Below are 10,521 nucleotides of genomic sequence, written 5' to 3' on the forward strand. Positions count from 1 at the left end.
ATTGGGTGTTCAATCGTTTGCACATCGTTAAAATTTTAATTGATTAACGTTGTTGTTGATGACCGACAATGACATATCTCATATTTAATTACATCTAATAGAGTTTACTCAAAAAACTAATTATAACAAGTGAATTTATCTTATCAGATATTTTTTTATTGCGTACCCACGGGGTGAATTTTGTAAGTTGGGTGCTTTATTTTGCCTTTTTGTTTTTGGAGAGTTCAGTGTTCAGTGAGGTATTGCTCCATAAATGAATAGAATGTTGAATTAATTATTTGTATAATGTTTGTTTATTAAATTAAATAAATGAGTATTAATAAAAAATTTATGTTCATTTAATAAACGAACAAGAACAAATAAAAGTATGTTTGGTTGGTTTATGTTCAAGAAAAAAGTTTATTTATGAGTTTGTTTATCGACTCGTTCGTTTATGTTCACGAACAAACTCGTTTATAAGCTCGTTTATTTATTCATTCATTTTGTTCATAAACAAGGACGTTTATTTATTTTTACATTTTAAATATGGTGAACGTAAAGTCTAAATTGAACACATGTTGAAATTGGAGTTTAAACTATAAAGATTAAAAAGTTTTACACTAATTGTATAATTTTATCATTTTTTAGCTTACAAATGAAAATATTCATGAATATATAATCTAACGCTAAATAAACATTAAATGAATATATTCGAGAACGCTAAACGAATGAACACGAATACATTCAAAAACAAATAAACAAACATGATATTAAAAAATTAAATAAACATGAATTGAACATAAAGCGAACATGAGTACGTTTAGAAATAAACAAACGAACACAAACGTAACTTTACCTATTTAAACTTAGATTATTTACACTCGTACGATGCTCCCCTTTACCAAAACTCCCACCCTCTTTTTATCTGTTAACAGTCATTAAACACTGTTTATATAAACAGAAAGCAGATTCACATGTTAATGTATAATAGTACGTCTTATTTACATAAAACTAATATTCAAAACATTAAGAAAAAAACAAAATCAAGTAAATAAACCCCAAGAAACTAAGAGTGTTAAAAAAGAAGCTAAAGAGCAAAAGTTACAACTGATGATGTGACCAATCAGTCTGGTTTGGTTTTAAGTTTCACGCCTCCTTCGTCGAGAAGCAGCAGTTGTTTCATTTTCGTCTTCCTTTTGTTCACCGCTTGTTGCTTCATCATGTTTTGTCTGACCCACCACCGCTTCCTGTTCTTCTTTTGGGCTTGTCTGCAGTGCATAATTACGATTAACCTATTTCACTCGATGTAATCTTTTGAAATAAAAAATGGTTTGAATTGAAAAACTTGCTTGATTCTTGCCACCAAAAATGAGCTTCAAGAAAACGGTGAGGATAATCACTGCAATTGAGACTAGGATACCCATGGTGAGATTAGGTTGTTCCCCGGCCTTCTCAATATGATCCTATATGAACAGCTCAATATTCAGATGACAAATCCAACATTAAAAAACCAATCTTGCTTTAAAGAGCAAAAAACTTGGAACTTACTAGAATTTGAGTCCTGTAGTTGCTTAACGAAGGCATATCAGCAACCTCGTATAGGAAATCAAACACTTTCCTCTGCAGATTAACAAAATTACCAAGTTTATGTTATATAGGTAATAAGATTGCACAAAAGAAGAAAAAAACAACTAAGACCTTAATGGCAGCAAGGAAATCAGGACCAGAAGCGTTGTCCTCAGCTTTTTGTCTTTCTTTCTCAACCTCAAACTTTGGTTTCCACTTGGTCTCCCTATATGACTTTGCAACTTTCTCGGTTTTGGCTATCAAGATGTTATCAAACAATATACCATCTTGCATTGTCCAAATCTCGATACCGATACCAGAAATAGGCTCGAAGTTAGGCTTTTCGAGTTCGAAGTAGTTTGGGTTTGGAATCTCCCTGGCCTTCCAAATACCCTTATAGCTGGGGTTATCAATTAGTGGGGGAGACCATTTGCCTTTGTAGGCAGGGTTGTTCTTCATAGGCCTCTTCCATTCACCACAACCTGGAGCCGTTGCACATTTTGGGTTAAACGTCTTAGGGGGTTCCCACACACCATCCTCTTCATCATCCCAATCCTCTGGCTTGGTTGCCTCAGGGTCATCGATCTCCTCGGCCTCGTTGTCTAACCATCCTTTGGGTTTTACCGCCTCCTGGTCCTCAATTTCCATTGGTGCATCCTCGTCCCAATCGTCGGGTTTCACCGCATTCGGATCGGGAATCCTTGCTCGATCATCCCAACCCTCGGGTTTCTTATCGTCCGGATCAGGGATTGTCTTGGGAGGGATAAGCGGAGGGTCGAAATCATCGGCAGCTAAGAAATTCGCCTTCTTCTTCTCCTCCCCATCGATCATGATTCGAACCTCTTTGTCACGTTTCAATGTCGCAGTGTACACATGAGTGAGCTTATCGGACGGGGCAGACGGTGCGTGTTTAAGATGGTGTTCGACATATTCACCGTTTTTAGGATTCTTGTGCTTCAAGATAAAATGAACCTTGTTTGTAGTCCCGCATTTGTCAGGTCCGAACATGATGGAGTAAGAGGACTCATTGTCGAATTCCTTAGGCTTCCATTGTGCCTCTTGAGGACGAAGGTATTTCAGATAAGCGCCGCCGCATTCGAGTCCGCTCTGGAACCGAGTCTCGAACTGAAGCACCGTGGTTCCGTCTTTGAGACTCACCGGGGCATCAAGCTCCGTCACTATTGCATACTTTCTTGCCTTCTCGCTCACCAGAAGACCATAGTCGTCGTGCCCCTCGCTCTTCGAATACTTCCATACACCTGTACAAAAACAAAATTTTATATTAAGTACGAATTTATAAAATTTTAACACAAACGAAAATAGATTTTCAATACAAAAGAAGAAAATTTGATTTAGAAACAAAAGGATCCCATAAATGTTCGATTATGAACCTATAGTGTTCTATGCGTATCCCATTGAAGATTTCCATGAATAGAAAGTGAAATAAATAAATTAAAACTTTCACCTTTATAATCATCTTTATTAGAGACGATCCATCTACCCTCGAATGACTCGTCGAATGACTCGTCGAATGATTCATAAAAAACCTAAGAACAAAACCCATAAAAGAAATCATAATATCAAAACATTCCTTACCAATTCGAGACATTAAACAAATAAAAAAACAATTAAATCACCACATCATCGTTTTTGTCAATGTCATTATCATCAGCTGCGAAGCAGAACTGCAGTGAAGCTAAGAGAAGAAGAAGAGCAAAACGCCCCATCATAACCAAGAACCCTAATTCTAACGACTATAGAAAATTTCCTTTTTTTCGAAAATCAAAATCAAAGCTTCAGCTGTTTATCGTTTCTTATAGATCTTAATGAATGATTTTTACGTGCTGCATGAAATCAAACAACCATTTTTCACCACGTAAGGAAATCATGCAACTAATGTTAATTTCTTACTCTTTTTTTTCGCTTTAATTTACTTTGAAACTGTAACCTTTTCTTCTATTACGATTGTTTTCCGGAGCTAGACCCAGTCTCAAGGAGGAAAAGATTCGGGTCATGACCCATTTGGCGGGTTCTGACTGGACCCGTTTGCAGATTCTTCGCCAGTAGACCTGAAAATTCGGTTTCAGGGTTCTATAATCCACACCACAGCTCTCTCCACTTTAGGAAGGAATATATCCAAAACTCTACAAACTTCGAACAAATCAAATTAAATAATCCATAAAGTTGTTTAATTTAATATGTAAAATCTCCCACTAATTTTGGATTAGTGCCAATTGACACATAGATTCCAAGATCTCACCATTTTTCATTATGGGGTAAGACTTAAACTATTAAGTGACTTATCAAAAAAAAAAAAAAACTATTAAGTGGACGGTCCAAAGCAAAAGGGCATATAGACATTAAGATTCTTGCTACCTTTAGATATATATACTCATTTCTTGCCATGACTTTGCTTTAACTAACTTTCCATTTATTTATGGCCATGACATTAAGATTTTTTATGAGTAATCATGCCACCGATGAATACCATTAACGATGAACATATTTAATTTAATTTATAAAAATTTAAAATTCTAAAAACTTAACATATAATTATAAATTACTTAAAGGAAAATTATCTAAAATAAAGGATAAATTATACTAGTGACCACCTAACCTAGCCATTGCCCCTTTTTATTCTATCCACCATTTTTAAAATTTTGTCAATCAGGCCACTCAACTATTTAGACATTCAATTAAGCCACTTGTCGTCAATATTTAACGGAGAAGCTGATGATGTGACAATTAAAATATTTGGTATAATTACACATTTGGTCATTGTTACTTATGTATTCTATCAATTTAGTCTTAATTTTAATAAATTAAAATAAATTTATTCCTCAAATCAAATGGTTTCATGTGTAATGACATGTGTCATCTCAAACGATTAAATTTATTTTAATTCATTTTGTCACCCTCTAAAGGGAAGAAAATTTTGGACACTTAAATGATGCCTAAACAAATCAAACAAGGGGTTGCTAAGTTGAAGAAGCAAGTTCAACCATTGAGCCAAAGTAGTTAATTGATTCAAAATTTGATTGCATATGTTATTAGTGTAAACTTAAATTCTTAATTTTTTATATATCTTAACTTAAATTCACATATTAAATTAAGTTTACATCTTAACATTAAAAATACATTTTATTTTTATATTAACTTATTAAATATATTTTATTCTTATCTTAAACTAAAAATATATTTTATTTTTATACTAACTTAAAAATATATTGTAGTCTTTATCTTAACTTAAATATATATTTTATTCTTATCTTAACTTATTACATAAATTATTAAATATATTCTATTCTTACCCTAAATTATTAAATATAATTATTTGTTATTTTAACTTACAATATATATTTTATTCTTATCTTAACTTAAAAATATATTTTTATTTTAAATACAAAAATATATTTTATTATTATCTTAACTACAAAAAATATATTATATTTTTTAACGTAAATTTAAAATATGATCATAATAAAATATAAATATTTAAGTGAAGAAACCAAATTTTGACCAATTAATATTGTTATATTATATAATTACAAATTATATTATATAATAATGTTTACATTTTATTTTTTACAGATTCCCAACAGTGACCAATAACACGTGGCCCAACAGTGGCCCGAAGTGAAGCACTTGAACCGGTCTGCTTGTATCTCCGCCCGAACCGTCTGCAACCCAGACCAGTGATCTAGGGTTTGAGAACCCTAGTTTCCCATCCTATCTTCTAGCCGCATCCCACATTCCCCTAAGCAGCGCCGCTCCTCACCCAACTCAGTCACGAGTTCCACGCCGGATTCCTCGGACACCACAACAAGCAAGTATTAGAGTTCTATTAGGATTCAAAATAAATCTAAAAATAGCATAAATTTATACTATAAATGTTGATGTAATCAAACCCATTAGTCACGAAGAATATCATAGAGAGTACACTACGATTTACAGAGGAAATACTCGAAAAATTACGAGGCAAATCGGAGCTATTGTAAACGCTTTGAAAGAAAATAAGAGAAAAGTAACATTTTTTACCTTATTTATGTTTGTTCTTCGCATACATTCGATGTTGTTTGTATTGCTTCGACCCACGAAGCTTTTGGCCGATGAGTTTTTAGGATAGGGACCGAGACTTTGATCTCAGATCTACCCTCCCCCGAGCCTATTTTGTAAAAACCGTTCGGATATTTAAAACGGGGAGGGGAAAAACTTTTAAAAAATCAATTTTTTTGAGTTTTGCCGTCGATGAACGGCATGAAAGCTGGGAACCATGAAAGATGGGAACCAGAGAACACTTCCAATGGAGTAGCGTGCAAGCTACCCCATCAAACCTTTGAGCATCAAATAAACAAAAATGCCAAACACAATAACCTGAGACTTTTATCCTTTTCTTACTTAACCATTTCCCAAAGATAGCTTTGATCTTGACACTTGTCAAATAACTATAATTTATTGAAGTATTAATCATGTAATTAATTCTTTGATATCCAATGAACTCTAGTTTTATGATTCGTCTCAATTATAAAACCGAGAAAGGGGTAATATTTTCAAAACTTTTGATCAAACATTTTTCAAAACTCTTCTAATTGATATTTTCATATCTCGAAAAAAACACTTTCCAAATAAGACAATCTCTCTAGAGTGGATCTTGGTAAATGACATATGGCTCTCAGACACAAAACTCATGCTTAGAATAAATGTTGAAGCAAGAAATGAAGAACAATGGGGGCATCTTTGAAGATTCAACATCAAATGTTGAGGCATTTTCGGAGATTAAACATCGAATATTGGGGCATCTTTGGGGATTCAACATCTAGATGTGAAATGACCAGATCTTCTGAAGGTCTTTCCTCCACATGCAAGACCAGCAGACAAAAATGAGGCTCTGCATAATTAATTCATTTTGCATGCATCTTAGACATATTTAAGAGCATCACATTTATCATTTTTAGCATACATAATTTTTGAAGCTTTTGGAGTCAAGTTTCAACATCAAGATGAAAGATAATCGATTCAAAAGCACATTCAGTACTTGATGGTGGTTGCTCAACTTCACATCGAAAGGGCGACTGTCAACAAACAACTTTCCATTTTCATTCAGAGTCAATTTCAACTTCACAGCGAATGATATTGGACTCGAAACAACACAAGATTGGATTTCAACTTCACACCGAAGGTTATCCAATTCAAAGGTTAACTCACAGCAAAAGGGCAACCGTTTGTCGACAAATAACTTTCCAAGCTTCGTTCAGAGTCATTTTCAACTTTACAGCGAAAGATATTGAACTCGAAAGAGATGCAATTTACAAATGTGGATTTTAACTTCACAACGAATGACGTCCAATTAAAATCTCAATTTCACAGCGAATGAGCCATCCACGATTTCATCTTCGGGAAGAAGGATATCGTGCCCGATGAAGTGATTTAGTGTCACAACAAACATGCCATCCACAGATTCGGCTTCCTTAAGTCAACGATTAAAGCTTCTGAAAGGATTTCTTTAACATGCATGAACAAGCAGATTATTGATCACCTTTGAGATTGTTTCTCTCGAAACAATGGGTCGTCTCGCTCAAGACTAATTTACTCAAAACAAAGTTTTGTCTCTCTTGAGACAGTTTCTCTTAAAACAAATTTTATCTCTCTTGAGACAGTTTCTCTTATAGCAAATTTTGTCTCTCTTGAGACATTTTCTCTTAAAACAAATTTTATCTCTCTTGAGACAATTTCCCTTGAAACAAAATCTTTGAATCTATTTTCCTTGAAACAAATTTCGTCTCCCTTGAGATAGTTTCTTTTGGAACTAAGTTTTGGCTCTCTTTAGACAGTTTCTATTGAAACAAATTTTGTCTCTCTTGAGACAGTTTCCCTTAAATCAAATTTTGTCTCTCTTGAGACAGTTTCTCTTGAAACAAAATCTTTGAATTTGTTTTCCTTTAAACAAATTTCGTCTCTCTCGAGACAGTTTCTTTTGGAACTAAGTTTTGTCTCTCTTGAGACAGTTTCTCTTGAAACAAATTTTGTCTCTCTTGAGACAGTTTCCCTTGAAACAAAGTTTTGTCTCTCTTGAGATAGTTTCTCTTGAAGCATCAACCTTTGAAATTATTTCTCTTGAAACACAAAAAAAAACCTTTGAAAATGTTTCTCTTGAAACACCTAACCTTCGAGTTCAGTTACGCTCAGCTCAAAGGCATATCATTTGCAGCATAGCTTAAGTCGGGAAAAGCTATATGTCAACGAAGACCTTTCGAGTTCGATCTCATTCAGCTTGAGTGCCTATCAACCACTTGGTGAAGTCAAAGAATTATTTTCCAGTTGAATTTTCAAACCAAAGTCTTTAAATCGAGAAGAAGACCGGAGTTGACTATAATTTGGCAACGAGAAACCATATTTCGATTCAAATTCTAAATTACGACTTCAATTCCATTTCAAGATGGACCCGACTTCGCAACTATGGAGCCATTCACAACTCAAGCTCACGACGAGGGAGTCATTTCGTGCTTCAATTCAAATTGACAAACCAGTTTTAATATCAGATTTCAACTCTACGACAGAGGACATTCGATATGGACGAAATTTTTGTCTTTTAATCTTTTCTCTATTTTCATTACACGATAATGAGCAAAGAGGGGCATATAAAGACACAAATTTTGACCAATTAATATTGTTATATTATATAATTACAAATTATATTATATAATAATGTTTACATTTTTTTACAGATTAGAAGCCCAACAGTGACCAGTAACACGTGGCCCAACAATGGTCCGAAGTGAAGCACTTGAACCGGTATGCTTGTATCTCCGCCCGAACCGTCTGTAACCCAAACCGGTGATCTAGGGTTTGGGAACCCTAGTTTCCCATCTTATCTTCTAGCCGTATCCCACCTTCCCCTCAACCAGCGCCGCTCCTCGCCCAACTCAGTCAACCATCGCCAAGTTCCACGCTGGATTCCTCAGACACCACAACAAGCAAGTATTAAAGTTCTATTAGGATTCAAAATAAATCTAAAAATAGCATAAATTTAGACTATAAATGTTGATGTAATCAAACCCATTAGTCATGGAGAATATCATAGAGAGTACACTACGATTTACAGAGGAAATACTCGAAAAATTACGAGGCAAATGATACATGCACCACATGCCCTAAAGCTAAGGATGATGAATTTACTATACCACTTGGCCCTATCACACGAGGCCGGACAAAACTTCTTAAAGACAAGCTTCAAATTGCAGTTCAAGCATTCATCCGTAAGGGTCTAATAGCATCAGATTTGCAACAAATTTTGAAGGGTATCCAGTTGTTATCCGGTCGACATGTCTGCTGGAGATACAACCGTCTATCTCTTATCTTTCCAACGGTTCTTGAATCGCATCAATCCAATATCGGGAACTCAAGATATGACAATTTTACTGAAGACGGTGAATGCAATAAATCCTATACGGGATTATTTTGTAAATATTACGAATTTTCAATATTTATATTGATTATTTGTAATATAATTTAATATAGGATGATTAATTATCTTTTAGGATCAGAATTATTATTTTATTAGGAATTAAGGTTGGGTTAAAACAATATTTTTAGTTATTATTATTTTATTAGGAATTAGAGTTAAAACATGTTTAGTTTATTAATATTTTATTCTTTAGTTATTTAGGACCTTTAGAATTCAGCCCCTATATAAAGGAGGCTTCATTCAACTTTGTAAATCAGATTTCTTTGATTAATAATACAACGAGAGTTCGTTTTTGCAAGTGCTGATTGCCTTGTGCCTTCGAAGCTTCTTCTCCTTGAGTTCTTTCAAGTTCTTGTGAGGGAGATTAATCTTCACACTCCAATTTGCCTTTTCATCGCGACTAGGAGGGTTGGTTAGAGCCATATTATCGTGTTTGCCTTTTCATTGCAACTAGGAGGGCTCGATAGGACATTATCCATCGATTTTCCACATATCCATCCACGTCATCAATCATCTTTATCGTTCACCTTCATAAGGGAGATCTTTTGATTTCTTAGTTATCTTATTTTATTTGCAATTCATTTATCTTTTCTTTATCTTGTTTTAATCTTATTTTTATCTTGTTTTCAGCACCAAAAAGAAACCCTATCTATTGTCGCCACCTTCCCGATTCATCCCTTATTGTTCTTCATCGAGTCTAGATCTTTTCTAGGTTTGATTCTTCAACAAGAGCAACGTTCATTAACCCGCCACCGCTTCCCTATCAATTGGTATCAGATTTGGCCCGATTCTTGGAAAGAAGCAAGCAATCTTGTTTGTTCTTGCACACAACACCGTCAAGGTACCCCAACGGAGCTAGTTCAGAGAAGATTCATCGTTTCAGGTTATTTTTATTTAATTTTAATTTAGATTCAATTCCTTCTTGTTAGTTTGCTATTTAAAAAAAACAAAAAAGCCAAAATTTCAAAAAAAAAAGTTGCAAACGAAGTTATTTAGGGCTGATTTTCTCCAGATATCATATTCGTCTTAAGTTTAATCTCCAGTCCAAAATTCACTTCGATCAGAGTTCATAAGATCCTTCAAATACATCATTCAAGTTTTATCGGCAGATTCGGTCTAGAATATTTTCGAATTTCTTGAAAATTCTACAGGAGGAATTTTGTGGTGAAAATTTCCAGATTGAAACTCCATATATTGGATATCATTCACACAAAAAATCAGAATTTTTGGAGATCAAGAACGACTCACAACAAAGTGATAAAAAAACAGATTGTTTGAGGACTCACCGTTCAACAGAGTCTACTGGATACTACTGAAGGTATTTGATTCTGAAATTTTACAGGTGGTTTCTTGACGCATCGAAAGACATTCAAGAATTTTTGGATACCAGTAACCCCCTCAAAAACGTTGCTCAAGTTGATCCAGCGTTTTCTAGGTTTTCTGGTTTGGTCCTTTTTTTCTTTAACTCTTAGTGCTCTAGGTTCTTTTGTTTTTCCCTATTATTGTTCTTT

At 34.2% G+C, this 10,521-nt stretch overlaps 1 pseudogene; it reads right to left on the minus strand.

Moving 5' to 3' along the window:
* Window positions 1-1,086: 1,086 nt before the first annotated feature.
* On the minus strand, window positions 1,087-3,443 carry LOC120187018 (annotated as a pseudogene).
* Window positions 3,444-10,521: the final 7,078 nt, after the last annotated feature.

The sequence above is a fragment of the Hibiscus syriacus genome, unplaced genomic scaffold (assembly GCF_006381635.1).
Source record: "Hibiscus syriacus cultivar Baekdansim isolate YM2019G1 unplaced genomic scaffold, ASM638163v2 tig00113722_pilon, whole genome shotgun sequence".
Lineage (NCBI taxonomy): Eukaryota > Viridiplantae > Streptophyta > Magnoliopsida > Malvales > Malvaceae > Hibiscus > Hibiscus syriacus.